An 18,303-nucleotide genomic window follows, 5' to 3' on the forward strand; every position below is an offset into this window, starting at 1 on the left:
AAAAATACAATAAAATACTTTAAAATAATATTATTGTATTTATTATAATTTATTACATTCAATAAGGAGAAAAATAAAAATTAATAAATAAAAATTTTAAATTTTTTCTTTTTAATTAAATTTTTACACGAGGATAAATAAATGTGTACCATTTAAGACTCAAAAAACAATTTAGTTAGCATTTTGCTCTCGAAAAAAATTACTTTTATCTTCAACATCTACCATTTAATAAAATTATAAGTAAAAAAAAATTAATAAAAATTTATTGAAAAAAACAGGTACTCTAATATAATCAAAGATCAATCAAATTAATTATTAATGATAAAATTATAGTATCACGCATTTTACAATTTTTAAGAAGGCATTTTTCCAGTCTTACTTAGATATGTAAGGGGAAAATTAAATATTCTTTTACAATAAAAACGATGCTACTTGAGGCAGTTATATAGAAAGTAAAAACACTTATATTCTTGATTAAAATCTACATATTGAGTTTTTAACACATCTTTAATTAGTTATTATATTATTAAATGTTAAATTTAATTGTAACTGAGATCATAAATGAAACCAAACTAATATCATTAAATATTTAAAAAAACAAATACATAGTTCGACTTTTGAATTAATGTATTTTTCTACACAAGGCCTTAAAATTCAAAACATAATGTTGAAATTAGTAACTTTATTGCAAAATACATATCTTCATCTTCATGTTTCAACTATTAAATAATATATAATAGTAAAACTCTAATTTTTTTCTAAATTTGATAAAATTATAGAATAATATTAAGGTTGAAGAAACATTATTACAACTACAAATTATTTAGTCTTTATATATAGCATTCAATGCATAGAAGAAACAAATAGGCCAGAGTAAAAGTAGCTATTACAATCTTTTCTTTTGACATACAAGAAACAATTTTCTATACACTATGGATATATCTAGTAGTAAAATATTTTTAGAAAAAATTGTACTTAATCAATATTTATAAACTAAGAATTTTCTAGAATTATTACTTCAAAAAAAAAAAAAAGTATAAATTAAAAATTGGTAAACATTTAATGACAATGTTAAAAATATCCTAGTTTCTTATAAATTATTTCCATACAAAATTACAAAAATTAAGCATTATGGTATGTCCTACTAATTTAATTGTGTTCAAAAAATTATATATATTGAAAATAAAACTTATAAATTTTAATTTATATGATCTAAAATATGTAAGATCATAATGAGATTATTTTAACTGTTTATAAAATTCAACAAGCCATTAAAAAAAACTGGTAATTTTTTCAAATCCTATAGATCTAGAGAAACTCAAACAAGTTTCTACAGAATGCCTAGGTGGATTGTGTTTAGATATTTAGATTTTTAAGAAAAAGAAATATTAATAAGAATTTATTTCATAAAACAGGTTTACAGAGGTACATAGCAATAAAACCAAAGAATTTTTTTAATATTTATTATTAGATTTTGTAATAACTAAATAAAAAAATTAATAATTTTAAAAAATAATTATAATTTTTAAAAAGGCAGTTTAATATAAGTTTTAAGCTTATTTAATTTTTACATTTATGTATAATATTTTCTTTAAATATTAAATTTTCTCTCAAACTTCTAAAAAAACTTCAAAATTATGTAAATTTCATGTTTATTTATTTTTAAAATTGATTAATCTTTTTTAATGGATCGCTAAATATAAAAATTTGATGATTTGTTTTTGAAGTAATTTTTGAAGTTTAACTTTTAGTTTTTCTGAACAGTTTCAAAAAAAATTATATTATTATTTTATTATTTGAAAATATTATTCAACTAATATAATTATAATTAAAATAGATTATTTCAATAACACTCATCTTAATAATTTTTAATTTTTGTTTCTATTTATTGAAAATTCTTACAAAGATTAAAAAAATTATAAGATTATTATTTTAAAAAATGCAAGTAAATTTGCAATATATATACATATTTTTGGCTATTTTTGTTTAGAAATTTTTTAATTTTTATTATATATATTTATGAAGAACTACTAAGCTTTTTAGAAGAACTAAGGATATATTTTAAAATGTATAGAATTTTCTAAAACATCTCTAAGATATTAGCAAATACAAAAGATTGCAAACATAATATATTTTTAAAATATTACATCTTTTTCTTGCAAAAAAAAATCTGAAAGAGTATTAGTAGCACATTACTTTGCATTTACTAAATAAAAAGATTTTTTTTGAAATATTCTTTTACTTTTTCTATTTTTTTATTGTTACTCAATAGATGTACAGATTTATTCAATCATCAAATGCCACAAATATTTAATGTTATTTTTTTTAATAAACCATTTAAAATTTAGATTCAAAACACAACATCTTGATTGTTAATTTTATTTTTGTTAATATGTAATAGTACAATTAAGGCTTAAGAACCTTTGTAAAGCTTTCTAAGTAAAATTATATATAGAAAAATCACACTTAATGTTTAGAATGTCTTACTTTGTTTCAAAGGCATCTAAGTGAAAATAAATATTATTTTAACTTCTAAAATTGGTCTAAAAACTACAAAAATTAAGCTTAATTTTGATGTCTTGTGATATATAGTTTGACATATTAAAACTCTAAAAATATTAATAAAAAACATTTCACTCACAGTTAAATTATAAACTATGAATATATTTTAATTTGTTTGTTTCTTGCTTCTTTTTCTTATACATGCCTTGATAGAGCAACTTGTACTTAAACTAAATTGTGTTGTTGTCATTTACATAACAATATCTTCAATTTTTTAAAAATATTTTAATTTTTATTTATAAAATAAATTATATTAAAATTTAGCAACAGTCTATAGCACATTAATCAAATCAGGTGATGGCTTCAGTTTTTGTTAGCTTACATGTCTTTCTTTCTAATGTTGAAAATATTCTACACATTTTAAAATAATTTATACTTTGTGTCAATAATACAAATGTTCTAAAGAAAAAAATAAATTATATATATATATATATATATATATATATATATATATGTCATTTTGATGTTTTTTTAAAGGATGTAGAGTATGTATTTAAGAATAAATATGATTGATTAATGAGTCAATAATTATTTTAGTGATTAAATCATTTAAATTTTAGTTTAAGACTTTTAAAATGTTTATCCATAGTAAAGTCCATTGTCAATATGCATAGACATTGTCTGTAGTGAGGTATGGTAAGAAACAGGAATTTGACCAAATTGAGGAAACTAATTAAGATGAATAAAGATGACTAAAATGACAACATGTTCTTCAAACGTATGCTAAATACTTAAACAATTCTACAATACTTAAACCGGCATTAGGGAAGTAAAATTATGCATGAATGTCACCATTATTAGCCTTTGTAGTGGGAAAGGATTAATCTAAGATTGAAGTAGAGTGAACTGGAGGAAGTGGGGATCTAAGGAGTAGATGTAATCATCTTTTTAATAGAATATTTTATAATTATCAAAAATAAATCTTTTAAAGTTTTGTTAAAATTGAATTTTATTTATGAATGTTGCATTATGTAATAAAAAGAGATTGGAACATATCACTTTATGGAAGCTTTAGAACTTTAAACTTTATATGACTCATGTAAAACTATATTTTTTAAAAAAATATTTTATATATATAGCAACCAATAACTTGTAACAAAATCAAATCAAGCTAATGTCACTGACATATATATTTATCCTGATAATTATCTAGATAATAAGAATAGGTAGAAGTATATCAAAGTAGATAAATATGATAATAACTTGTAGAAAGCTTCCTAGAAGCTTCTTAGATACTGCTTTGCCTTTATACATGTCTATAGGTGATTGGTAGGTTGAAAACTTGGCCAATAAGGAGGCCATGTGTTGACATGTTGACCACTTGTAGTACAAGTTGGACATATGGCGCACACCTAGGAAACTTGCCTTGCAAATTAGACATGTATTTTACAAGTTGGATGCGTATTAGAGGTCCTATAGTATGATGCCATGTATTTCTTAGTTAAGTAGTATATATAGAGGCAAGAGTGAGGCCTTCTTCATTCTTATCAACTCATTTTCTTACTTTTTAGTCTAGTTTCAAGAGTCTTATGTTTTCTAGTCTTTGGCAATAGCCATTCCAGTTCTTCCTTGAATATATATATATTTTTCCATTCTATCACTTTTTTTTTGATATATATTCTACGACTTTATGTATCTTCTTCCAATTTGTATCCTTGACAGATTAACAACATAAATTGGAAGAATGCACATACAATATCAAAGCTTTATCTTTTCTTGATTAAGAGTGGATTATATCTTTATCTTGATAAGACATAAGCATATTAGAAGTTGTGGATTACTCTCTTCTAAACTTATATTATTTCTAGAATTTTTTTTCTTGATTCTTGAATATTGTATTTTTTAAAAATAGACACCTTTCTTTTTATTGTGCTAGCATAGTAGAGCTTGCTAAATTGAAGAATGCAATGACTCAAATACAAGAGAAAATGTGAAAATTAATGCTTGCAATGCATCAACTCACTCAACCACCACAAGGAGCAATAAGATTATCAAGCAATGAAGATATAGAGATGATTAGAGTTGCTTCAATATCTACATCAAGCTATACTACTACTCTTACAATGGAACATTGTTCAAGTTTCAAAGAACCAAAAATTAGATTACTTGATAAATTTGATGGCACAAGATCTAAGTTTTCAGAATTCATCAATTAGGTACAACTAGTGATTGAACTACAACCTCAAAGTTATCCAACTCAAGGATCACAAGTCAGGTTTATTGGAACACTACTTTCAGGTTCTGCTTTATTATGATTTTCATCATTTGTTGAATGATGTGATCCAATATTAGATAATTTGGAAGCATTTTTAGCAAAGTTTCAATCTATGTATGGAGAACATGATGCAATCCATGTTGCAACTAATAAGATTCATATTTTGTAATAAGGTAATTGATTAGTGATATTATACGCTTCACAATTCTAATAATTAGCAAGAGATATTAAGTGGAATAATATAGCACTCATCAGCCAATTTTTCTACGGATTATATTATGAAGTAAAAAAATTGATGCTCAATTTTTCTGATCCTTAGACATTAAATCAAGCAATTGACTTTGCTGTAAAATGTGATAATTGGTTTTTTGAGTTTTGATCTGAGAATCACATAAAGAAACCTTAATATTATTACAATTCAATGACAATACCAACGACTTCTCAATCTAAGCATTTGGAAGTAGAAGACATGCAAATTGATGCAATATGTTTTAAACCTCTTATCGAACAAAAAAAGACTCATCATCGTCAAAAAGGACTATGTTTGTATAGTGGAAAAGATAAACACACTGTTCAATATTATCCAAAGAAACGATGCAACTACAAAATGAGGAGTACTACTATGAAAGATGAAAACATGTTGAAAAAACAAATTTGTTTAGCTACAATTGGGATTATGCAGTTGGAATCTTAAACAATTTCTAATGAAGTTCATATTCTCTCCTGAGAACCCTCTCCTTGTTTTACAATAGATGTGTATTTAGGATTTAATAACCATAAAGCCTCTGCCTTAATAGATTCAAGAGTCTTTGCTTATTTTTTAAATAAAGAATTTGTTAAAAGTCATAATATACAATTAGTACGAAGAACTAAATCCATACACGTAGAAATCATAGATGGTTGTTTGTTATCTTTTGGAGATGTTACTCATGAAACACTTCCTATAGATGTAGTAATAAATGGTCATAATAGTTGTATAATTTTTTAATATAATTAGATCTCCTTCTAATTTAATTATTTTAGGTTTATTATGGCTAAAAAAGTATAATCTTATGATAAATTTGACTTTTTTTCAAACATCATTAAGATTTTTTTTAATCGAGTAGAAATCCATGAATCTAGTATAGTCAAACCTGTACTTGTAGGTGCAAAAGCTTTTATACATGCTACAAAAGAAGGATCGTCTTTTGTTATTTAAGCCACATCCATTTTAAATGATGGAAAGTTTTCAAGTGAAATTCTAAGTCAATATCAAGTTTTTAAAGATATTTTTGAGAAAAAAAATGCAGTTATTTATCTGGAGCATTGTCCATATGATTTCTCAATTGATCTTAAAGAAAGAACTTAACTGCCATTTGGTCCAATCTATAGCTTATCACAAAATGAGTTGGCTAAAATCAAAAGATACATTGATGAGAATTTGGAAAAGAATTTTATGTGCCATTCAAAATCTCTTAAAGGAGCTCTTATCTTATTTGTGAAGAAAAAAGATTGATCATTGCGAATGTGCATGGATTATCGAGGACTCAACAAGATTACCATCAAGAATAGATATCTTCTATCTTTGATATTTGGACTTCTTGATTAATTAAATCAAGCTAAGATCTATACAAAAATAGATCTACAAAGAGCATACAATCTAATCCGTATTAAAGAAGGAGACAAATAGAAGAGTACATTTTAAACAAGGTATGGATACTTTAAATATAACATCATGCCTTTTGGACTCACGAATGCATCGGCTACTTTTTAACATCTTATGAATGATATTTTTTGTGAGTTTCTAGATGATTTTGTTGTTTGTTACTTAGATGACATTTTAATCTACTCTAAGGATGAAGAAGAACATAAAGTTCATATTCGTCATATATTACAAAAACTTAATAATGCAAGATTGTACGTTAAGATTGAAAAGTATATATTCTATACTATCCAAGTTGATTTCTTAGGATACATCATTTGAAACAATGGTCTAATGATGGATCCTAAAACAATTCAGACAATCATGGACTAGAAGACTCCAAAAACAATAAAAGATGTACAATGCTTTTCAGAATTTGCCAATTATTATCGAATCTTCATCAAGAAATTTTCTCAAATTGCAGTGCCACTTACATGCTTAACTTGTAAAGACAAGCTCAAGTGGAGTAAAAAAGCAAAAGCATCATTTGAAGTTTTGAAGATAGCTTTTACTTTAGCACCAATTCTGCATCATGTTGACTTCTCCAAAGCATTTTTTATAGAAGTAGATGCATCTAACTTTGCCTTGCATGTAGTCTTATCACAAATAAGAACACATGGCAAACTTCATTTAGTAGCTTTTCATTCAAGAAAATTTTCAGCAATTCAGATTAATTATGAGATCCACGACAAAAAACTTCTTATAATGGCATCATTATTTAGAAGGCACTTCAAGTCCAATCACTATGTATATGGATCACAAGAATATCGAATATTTTAGATCAATATGTGTTTTGAATCATCGCTAGGTTCGTTGGAATATATCTTTGTCAAGATTTGAATTTAATATTACTTATTGGTGAAGAAAACAACAAGGTTTGTTTGATGCTCTTTCTAGATGTTCTTATTTTACACCAAAAGAAAGAAAAGTAGCTTTTGACCAACAAAAGATAATTTTACTAAAACCAAAATAATTTCATCTCCAAGCAATAAAATCAATATTGACTGTTGATTTGACTTTTCTCAAACAGATCTAAAGCAAGTATGTCCTCAGAACTTTTTGTTCATGATATTAAAAATAATTATTCTAAGTCTCAAGATACTTCCAAATTTGAGTTTAAGAAGAATCTACTCTATTTTAAAGGATGCTTTGTCATGGACATAATCATGTAAGCTAATAATTACATATACAAATAGGTAGAAGTAAATAAAATATAGTAAAAATAAGTAAATTCTATAGTATTTAATATGGAAGCTTCCTAGAAGCTTCATAGATGCTGCTTTGACTTCATAGGTATCTTTAATTGACTTTTTGGATTAGAAACGTGGTCAACAAGTTAGCCATGTGCCACACATATTGTTAGCTTGAAGATCAAGCTAACTATGTGGCCCACACGTAGAAGAACTTGCCTTGTAAGTCAAGGCATGTGTCCTACAAAGTCAACACATATTGGAGGTTCTATAGAACGTCGCCACGTAGTCCTTAGTTAGATAGTATATATAGAGACAAGAGTGAAGGCTTCTTCACTCTTGTCAACTCCTTTCTTGCTTCTAGTCTAGTTTCAAGGGTCTCTAGTTTTCTTGTCTTTTGGCAATAGCCATTCCAGTTTTTTTTTCAATATATATATACTTGTTTATATATATTTTGTTACCTCTCTTTGAGTGAAGGCTCACTTCTTTGAATTGTTTTTTCATTGAGTTCTTGTCCCTGACAGATTGACAAGAGTATACCTACAATATCAGAGCTTTGTCTAATCTTGATTAAGAGTGGATTACCCCTTTTTCTTGATAAGATATAAGCATATTAGAAGTTGCAGATTACCCTCTTCTAAATTGATATTGTCTTTAGTATTTTCTTTATTCTCAAGTCCTCTCTTCTATTTTTCTTGAGCAATATTAGACATCTTCTCTCTTCTAAGTGTTATCATGGAAGAACTTGTTGAAATGAAGAGTGCAATGGCACAAATGCAAGAGCAATTGAGAGAGTTAATGCTTGCAATGCATCAACTCAATTTACAACTACAAGGAGCAACAAGATTGGCAAGAAGTGAAGATATAGAAATGGTTGGAGCTGCTTCAATATCTGCACCAAACCATGTTCTTTCTCCTGTGGTGGAACATCGTTCAAATGTTAGAGAATCAAGAATTGTCCTATCCGAGAAGTTTGATGGCACCAGATCCAAGTTTCGAGGATTTATCAATCAAGTGTAACTTATGATTGAACTTCAACTCCAAAGCTATCCAGCTCCAAGATCGCAAGTTAGATTCATTGGTACGCTTCTTTCGAGTTCAGCACTATCGTGGTTTTCATCTTTTCTTAAACAACGAGATCCAATATTGGATAATCTAGAGGCTTTTTTGGCGGAGTTTTGATCCAGGTATGGAGAACATGATGCAATTCGTGTTGCAATCAATAAGATCCATATTTTACGACAAGACAATCGATCAGTAACGTTATATGCTTCACAATTTCGACAACTTGCAACTGATATCAAGTGGGATGATGCTGCACTTATTAGCCAATTTCTCTACGGATTACAATATGAGGTAAAAAAATTAATGCTCAACTTACCTGATCCTCAAACATTGAGTCAAGAAATTGACTTTGCTGTGAAGTGCGACAATCGCCTTTTTGAATTCCGATCTGAGAACCGTACAAATGGACCTCAACGTTACTATAATTCAATGGCAACACCATCTCTTCAACACATACATTCGGAAGTAGAAGATATGCAAATTGATGCAGTACGTTTCAAACCTCTTACTGAGCAAGAAAAGACTTGTCGTCGTCAAGAAAGATTATGTTTATATTCTGGAGAACCAAAGCACACTGCTCAACATTGTCCAAAGAAACGACGCAATCACAAAATGAGGAGTATGGCTGTGAAAGAAGATAATATGTCAGAAAACGAGTTTGTCCAACTACAATAGGGACCGTGCGGCGGGAACCTTGCACAACATCTAATAAAGATCTTATTCTCTCCTCAGAGCCCTCTCCTTGTTTTACATTAAATATTATTTTAGGACCTAAACATTACAAAGTCTCTGCCTTGTTAGATTGAGGAGCCTCAGCTTATTTTTTAGATGAAGAATTTACTAAAAGACATAGCATATCTTTAATAAAGAAAACTAAACTTGTTTATGTAGAAGTCATGGATGGTCGTCCATTGTCTTCTGGAGATATTACTCACGAAACCCTTCCTATAGAAGTAATAATTAATGGTCATAATAGTTTTGTTGTATTTAATATCATTAGATCTCCCTCTAATCCAGTCATTTTAGGTTTATCGTGGTTAGAAAAATACAAACCTCAAATAGATTGGATTTCTTGAACTCTTATTTTCTCTAAAAGTATAACTAACAGTGTAGTTAATCAAGTAAAGAGTCATAAGTCCAGTTCAATTAAATCCGTATTTATAGGTGTAAAAGCTTTCTTGCATGCTGCTATGAAAGAATCACCATATATTATTTATGCACACCCATTTCTAGTGGTGAAAAGACTTCAAGTGGCATTCCAAGCCAATATCAGGAATTTCAAGATGTATTTGAAAAAAATGATGCGGATATATTCCCGCAACATCGTCCCTATGATTGCTCAATTGACCTTCAAGAAAGAGCACAACCGCCATTCGGACCAATCTACAGTTTATCACAAAATGAGTTGGCTAAACTCAAGGAGTATATTGAAGAAAATCTAGTCAAGAATTTCATATGCCATTCTAAATCTCCTGCAGGAGCTCCAATTCTATTTGTGAAGAAAAAAGATGGATCATTGCGGATGTGTGTTGATTATCGAGGACTTAACAAGATTACCATCAAGAACATGTATCCACTACCTTTAATATCTAGACTTCTTAATCAGCTGAATTAAGCTAAGATCTATACAAAAATAGATCTTTGGGGAGCATACAATCTAATACGCATCAAAGAAGGAGATGAATGAAAGACTACGTTTCGAACTAGGTATGGACATTTTGAATACAACGTCATGCCTTTTGGACTTACAAATACACCAGCAGCTTTTCAACATCTAATGAATGATGTTTTTCGAGAGTTTTTGGATGATTTTGTGGTCTGTTATCTAGACGACATCTTGATCTATTCTAAGAATCCAGAAGAACATGAACTTCATGTTCGTCGTGTGTTACAAAAATTAAGAGATGCAGGACTCTATGCCAAGATAGAAAAGTGTGTGTTCCACACTACTCAAGTCGATTTCTTAGGTTATATCATTTCAAATGATGGACTTATGATGGATCCTAAGAAAGTTCAAACTATTATAGACTTGAAGATTCCAAAAACGGTAAGAGATGTCTAATGTTTTTTGGGATTTGCCAACTACTATCAGATCTTCATCAAAGACTTCTCTCGAGTTGCAGCTCCACTTACACGTTTGACTTGTAAAGACAAACTCCAATGGAATGAAGAAGCGGAAGTTGCTTTTGAATCTTTGAAGACAGCGTTTGTTTCTGCACCAATCTTGTATCGTGTTGATTTTTTCAAAGCATTCTTTATGGAAACAGATGCATCGGACTTTGCTTTGGGTGCGGTTTTATCACAAATAGGAACAAATGACAAACTTCATCCAGTAGCCTTTCATTCAAGAAAATTCTCAATAGCAGAAATCAATTATGAGATCTACAACAAAGAACTTCTTACAATTGTGGATTCTTTTCAAGAATGGCATCATTATCTAGAAGGTGCTTCTAGTCGAGTCACCTTGTATATGGATCACAAGAACCTCGAATATTTTATGTCAACACGCATATTAAATCATTGCCAAGCTCATTGGAGCATGTCTTTATCAAGATTCAAGTTCATCATCACTTATGGGCCAGAAAAACAACAAGGTTTGTCTGATACCTTGTCTAGACATTTTTATCTTGCACCAAAAGAACGAGATGTAGCTTTTGAGCAATAAAGAATAGTTTTTTTGAAGCCGGAGCAATTTCATCTTCGAGCAATAAAATCAACATTGACTGTTGATTTAACTTTTCTTAAGCAAGTCCAGTTAAGTATGTCTTCAGACCCTCTTGTTCATGATATCAAGAATAATTCTTCTAAATCTCATGACCCTTCTAAATTTGAATTCAAGAACAACCTACTCTATTTCGAAGGACGCCTATATGTTCCAGAAGGAGAAGCACGTTTACGTGTTCTTCAAGCTCGTAACAACTTCCCAGCAGCAGGATATTTTAGATATAATAAGTCTTTAGAGCTGATATCTAGGGATTTTTGGTGGCCTCAAATGTGGAAGGCAGTTAAAGATTTTGTACAATCATGTGATGTTTGCTCAAGATCGAAAACTCCTCGTCATCGACCTTTTGGATTTCTTCAGCCATTATCCATTCCAAAACAACCATGGTCTTCTGTTACTATGGACTTCATCACGGATCTTCTAATCTCAGGTTCTTATGACTCTATATTTGTGATAGTAGATCGTTTTATCAAGATGGCACATTTTATATCATGTACAAAATCTATCACAGGTGAAGAAACAGCTAAGCTCTTTCTTGATAATATCTATCGCTATCATGGATTACCCAAGGATATTATATCAAATAGGGGAACTCAATTTATATCAAGATTTTGGCGGACTCTTTTCAAGATTCTAAAAATAGATATAAAACTATCTTCGACATTCCATCCTCAAACTGATAGACAAACGGAGCAAGTTAATCAAGTTTTAGAGCAATATTTAAGATGTACCATTAATTACCAATAAGATGATTGGACAACTCTTTTACCATTGGCAGAGTTTGTTTACAATAATACGGTACATTCTTTTACAAAACAAACACCTTTTTTTACTAATTATGGTTATCATCCACGACTTGATACTTTTGACTTTTCAAAAGTTGATAATCTTGCTGCGAAAGATTTGACAATTCATTTATCAAAGTTACATTCAACAATGAAGGCGTAGTTAAAAGAGGCTCAAGAACAACAAAAGGTCAATGTGGATGTCTATCGAAAGGAACAACTACCATTGCTCTTGGGTAATAAGGTATTGCTACTTCATCGTAATATCAAGACCACTCGTCCTTGTGACATGTTGGACTATCAAAGGCTGTGACCATTTTCTATTTCTACACAAATCAATCTAGTTGCATATCGTTTGCATTTATCGGAGTCAATGAAAATCCATCCAGTATTCCACGTGTCTCTTCTTGAACCATACAAGACAGTGGACATACCAAGAAGACGATAAGCTCCACCTCTTCCTATAGAACTAGACAATAATGAAGAGTTTGAAGTAGAAGAAGTCTTAGATTCAAGGCGGCGTCGAAATAAATTAGAATATCTTGTCCATTAGTGCGGATATGGTATTAGTGAATGCACATGGGAGCCAATAAAGAATCTTGTAAATGCAACAAAGGCGATGGAGGCTTTTCATCGACAACATCCATTAAAATCAAGATGAAAATCTTCTTTATAAAAGAAACAACATCTAGGCAAGATAACATTCTACTTTGAATTCTTGTTCATAGCTTCTTTGTAGTAGTGACGCTCAAGAGATGGAGAACCAACAACCAACGGATTCAACTCAAGAGCCTTCATTTGCTGACTTGTCGGACAAGACATTATAATTGTCACAACCTTCAAGACGACGCAATCGAGATGAAGATCTTCAAGAATGACATATTCTTCCTCGAATAGATGGCGAGATATAACGCGTTTGGTATCACGATTTGGGAAGGGACTCCCAATGTTTGGTAATTGTGCTAGAGGTAGGAACAACTCTTGATGGTGTTCCAAATATTCTATTCGAAGGAAGTTACGAAGGCCTCAACAATGATCAAATAACTGTGTGGTCTTTCCGCCCTGGTATGGGACACTACCGATGGTTGAGAGGCCCTATCAAACATCTTCGAAGAGAACAAAGATCAGAGTATGTGGCAAATACAATTCATCGCATCATAGATTTCCTTGACATATGATGACCACTTCTCGTGAAACTTGTCCCTAGAAGGGAGGTAATGTCACAGACATAATCATATAAGCTAGTAATTACATATATAAATAGGTAGAAGTAAGTAAAAGTAAGTAAATTCTATAGTATTCAATATGAAAGCTTTCTAGAAGCTTCATAGACATTGCTTTGACTTCATATGTGTCTTTAATTGACTTTTTGGATTAAAAACGTGGTCAACAAGTTAGCCATGTGCCATACATGTTGTTAGCTTGAAGATCAAGCTAACTATGTGGCCCACACGTAGAAGAACTTGCCTTGTAAGTCAAGGCATGTGTCCTACAAAGTCAACACATATTGGAGGTTCTATAGAACGTCGCCATGTAGCCCTTACTTAGATAGTATATATAGAGACAAGAGTGAAGGCTTCTTCACTCTTGTCAACTCTTTTCTTGCTTCTAGTCTAGTTTCAAGGGTCTCTAGTTTTCTTGTCTTTTGGCAATAGCCATTCCAGTTTTTCTTTCAATATATATACTTGTCTATATATATTTTGTTACCTCTCTTTAAGTGAAGGCTCACTTCTTTTAATTATTTTTTCATCGAGTTCTTGTTCCTGACACGCTTATATGTTCCAAAAGGAAAAGCATGATTACATGCTTTTGAAGCTTGTCACAATTTTCTTGCAGTAGGACATTTTAGATATGATAAGACTTTGGAGCTTATATCTAGAGATTTTTGGTAGTATCAAATGTGGAAGGCTATTAAAGAATTTGTATAGATATGTGATGTTTGTTCAAGATAAAAAAAATCTTTGTCATCGACCTTATGGACTCCTCCAACCATTACCTATACTAGAATAATCATGGTCTTTTGTTTCTATGGATTTTATCATAGATCATCTAATTTCAAATTCATATGATTTCATATTCATGATTGTAGATTGTTTCATTAAGATGGCATATTTTGTACCATATACAAAGTCTATCATAGATGAAGGAACAGCTAAATTCTTCCTTGACAACATATATCGCTATTATGGATTACCAAGTGATATTATATCAGATAGAGGAGCACAATTTTTATCGAGATTTTAGAAAAACTATTTTTAAGATATTGAAGGTGGATATAAAACTATCTTCAACTATCCACCATCAAACTGATGGACAAACATGAGTCTTTACTTAAGCCATACAAGACAATGGATATACAAAAAAGGAGACAAATGCCACGACCTTCTATAGAAATAGATAATAATGAAGAATTTGAAATAAAAGAAGTCCTAGATTCAAGGCGACATTGAAATAGGTTAAAATATCTCGTATATTGGCATGAGAGCCATTGTCAAGGACAAGAACTCGATGAAAGCTAAAGAGTAAGTGAGACTTTTCTCAAAAAGAAATAGGACAAAATAGAAATATGTATATTAAGAAAGAAACTGGAATGGCTATTGCCAAAATACAAGAAAACTAGAGACCCTTGAAACTAGACTAGAAGCAAGAAAGGAGTTGACAAGAGTGAAGAGGGCTTCACTCTTGCCTCTATATATACTATCTAACTAGAAGCCACGTGGCGATGTTCTATAAGACCTCCAATATATGTTGACTTTCTAGGCCACATGCCTTTGCTTGCAAGGCAAGTTTTCTATGGATGGACCACGTAGTTAGCTTGTTCTTTAAGCTTCCAACATGCGTGGCACATGGCTAACTTGTTGACCAAGTTTCTAACCTAAAAGTCAACTATAGACTCCTATAAAGTCAAAGCAGCGTCTATGAAGCTTCTAAGAAGCTTCTCTAGAAGATATTACACAATTAACCTACTTTTATCTACTTTTACATACTTTTATCTATTCATATAGGTAATTATATGTATGTCCGTGACATTACCCCCCCTTCTAGGGACGAGTTCCACGAGGAGCGGTGATTATATATTGAGAAAATCTAATATGCGGCGAATTGTATTTGCTACATACTCTGATCTTTGTTCTCTTCGAAGATAGTTGATGGGTCCTCTTAGCCATCGATAGTGTCCCATTCCAGGGCGAGAAGACCACCCTGTTATTTGATCACTGTTGAGGCCTTCATAACTTCCTTCAAATAATACATTTGAAACACCATCAGGAGTCGTTCCTATCTCCAATAATATCACCAAACATCGAGAATCTCTTCCAAGGTCGTGATACCAAACGCGTTGTATCTCACCATCTATTCGAGGAAGAACATGTCGTTCTTGAGGGTCTTCATCTCGGTTGCGTCGTCTTGAAGGTTGTGACAATCGCAATGTCTCATCCGGTAAGTCAGCAAACGAAGGTTCTTGAGTTGAATCCGCTGGTTGTTGGCTCTCCATCTAATTAGCGTCACAAAATGCAAAGAAGTTACAAACAAGGATAGGAAATTGAATGTTATCTTGCCTCAATCTTGTCTCTTTTATAAGAGAGGTTTTCATCTTGGTTTTGATGGATGTCGTTGATGAAAAACTTTGACTTTAGCTGATGCATTTGCTAGATTCCTGGATGGCTCCCATGTGCGCTCACTAATATCATATCCGCACCAATGAACAAGATATTCCAGCTTATTTCGGCGCCGCCTTGAGTCTAATATCTCTTCCACCTCAAATTCTTCATTATTATCTACTTCTATAGGAGGCGGTGGCATTTGTCTTCTTCCTGGTATATCCACTGTCTTATATGGTTCAAGAAGAGACACGTGGAATACAGGATGGATCTTCATTGACTCCGGTAGATGTAACCGATATGCAACTGGGTTGATCTGTTCAGAAACAGAAAAGGGGCCAAGCCTACGATAGTCCAATTTGTCACAAGGTCGAGTGGTCTTGATATTGCGACGAAGTAGCCATACCTTATCACCCACGTTGAGTTGTGGTTGCTCTTTACGATATACATCTGCATTTATCTTTTGTCGTTCTTGAGCTTTCTTCAATTGCGCCTTCATTATTGCATGTAACTCTGACAACCGATTTGCCATATCTTCTGCTGCAGGATTATCAACTTTTGAAAAATCAAAAGTATCAAGTCGTGGATGATAGCCATAATTGGCAAAGAAAGGTGTTTGTTGCGTGGAGGAATGTACCGTATTATTATAAGCAAACTCTGCCAATGGCAGAAGGTTTGTCCAATCATCTTGTTGGTAGTTGATGGTACACCTTAAATACTGTTCCAAGACTTGGTTTACGCGCTCTGTTTGTCCATCAGTTTGAGGATGGAAAGCTGAAGATAGCTTTATGTCCACTTTTAAAATCTTGAAAAGAGTCCTCCAGAATCTCGACACAAATTGAGTTCCCCTATCCGATATGATATCTTTAGGTAATCCATGATAGCGATAGATATTATCAATGAAAAGCTTAGCTGTTTCTTCACCTGTGATAGATTTTGTACATGGCATAAAATGTGCCATCTTGGTGAAACGATCTACTATCACAAATATAGAATCATAAGATCTTGAGTTTGGAAGATCTGTGATGAAATCCATAGAAACAGAAGACCATGGTTGTTCTGGTATAGGTAATGGCTGAAGAAGTCCGTAAGGTCGATGTCGAGGAATTTTTGATCTTGAACAAATATCACATGATTGTACAAAGTCTTTGACTGACTTCCACATTTGTGGCCACCAAAAATCTCTTGATATGAGTTCCAGAGTCTTATTATATCCAAAGTGCCCTGCTGCTGGAAAGTCATGACGTGCTTGAAGAACACGCAAACGTGCTTTTCCTTCTGGAACATATAGGCATCCTTCAAAATATAATAGATTATTCTTGAACTCGAACTTAGAAGAATCATGAGACTTGGAAGAATTATTCTCGATATCATGAACAAGAGGGTCTGAGGACATACTGGACTGGATTTGCTTGAGAAAAGTTGAATCAACAGTCAATGTTGATTTCACTGCTCGGAGATGAAATTGCTCCGGTTTCAAGAGGACCGTTCTTTGTTGCTCAAAAGCTGCATCTCCTGCTTTTGGTGCAAAATAAGAACGTCTAGACAGGGCATCGGACAAACCTTGTTGTTTTCCTGGCCGATAAGTGATAATGAAGTCGAATCTTGACAAAGACATACTCCAACGAGCTTGACGACGATTCAACACGCGTGCTGACATGAAATACTCGAGGTTCTTGTGATCTGTATACACAGTGACTGGACTAGAAGCACCTTCTAGATAATGACGCCATTCTTGAAAGGAATCCACGATTGCAAGAAGTTCTTTATCGTGGATCTCATAATTGATCTCGGCTGCTGAGAATTTTCTTGAATGAAAAGCTATCGGATGAAGTTTGTCATCTGTTCCCATTTGTGATAAAACTGCACCCAAGGCAAAATCCGATGCGTCTGTTTCCATAAAAAATACCTTGGAAAAGTCAACACGATATAAGACTGGTGCAGAGACAAACGATGTCTTCAAGGCTTCAAATGCTGCTTCCGCTTCTTGATTCCATTGGAATTTATCTTTACTAGTCAAGCGTGTAAGTGGAGCTGCAACTCGTGAGAAGTCTTTGATGAAGATCCGATAGTAATTGGCAAATCCCAAGAAACATTGGACATCTCTTACAGTCTTTGGAATCTTCCAATCCATGATTGTTTGGACTTTCTTAGAATCCATCATAAGACCATCATTTGAAATGATGTATCCTAAAAAGTCAACTTGAGTAGTGTGAAATACACACTTTTCTATCTTGGCGTACAATCCTGCATCTCTAAGTTTTTGTAATACTTGACGAACATGTATTTCATGTTCTTCAACATTCTTAGAATAAATCAGGATATCGTCTAGGTAGCAGACGACAAAATTGTCTAAGAATTCACGAAATACATCATTCATGAGATGTTGAAAAGCAGCTGGTGCATTCGTGAGTCCAAAAGGCATGACATTGTATTCAAAGTGTCCGTACCTGGTTCGAAACGCAGTCTTCCATTCATCTCCTT

The sequence above is a fragment of the Physcomitrium patens genome, chromosome 18 (assembly GCF_059467195.1).
Source record: "Physcomitrium patens ecotype Gransden chromosome 18, ASM5946719v1, whole genome shotgun sequence".
Classification (NCBI taxonomy): domain Eukaryota; kingdom Viridiplantae; phylum Streptophyta; class Bryopsida; order Funariales; family Funariaceae; genus Physcomitrium; species Physcomitrium patens.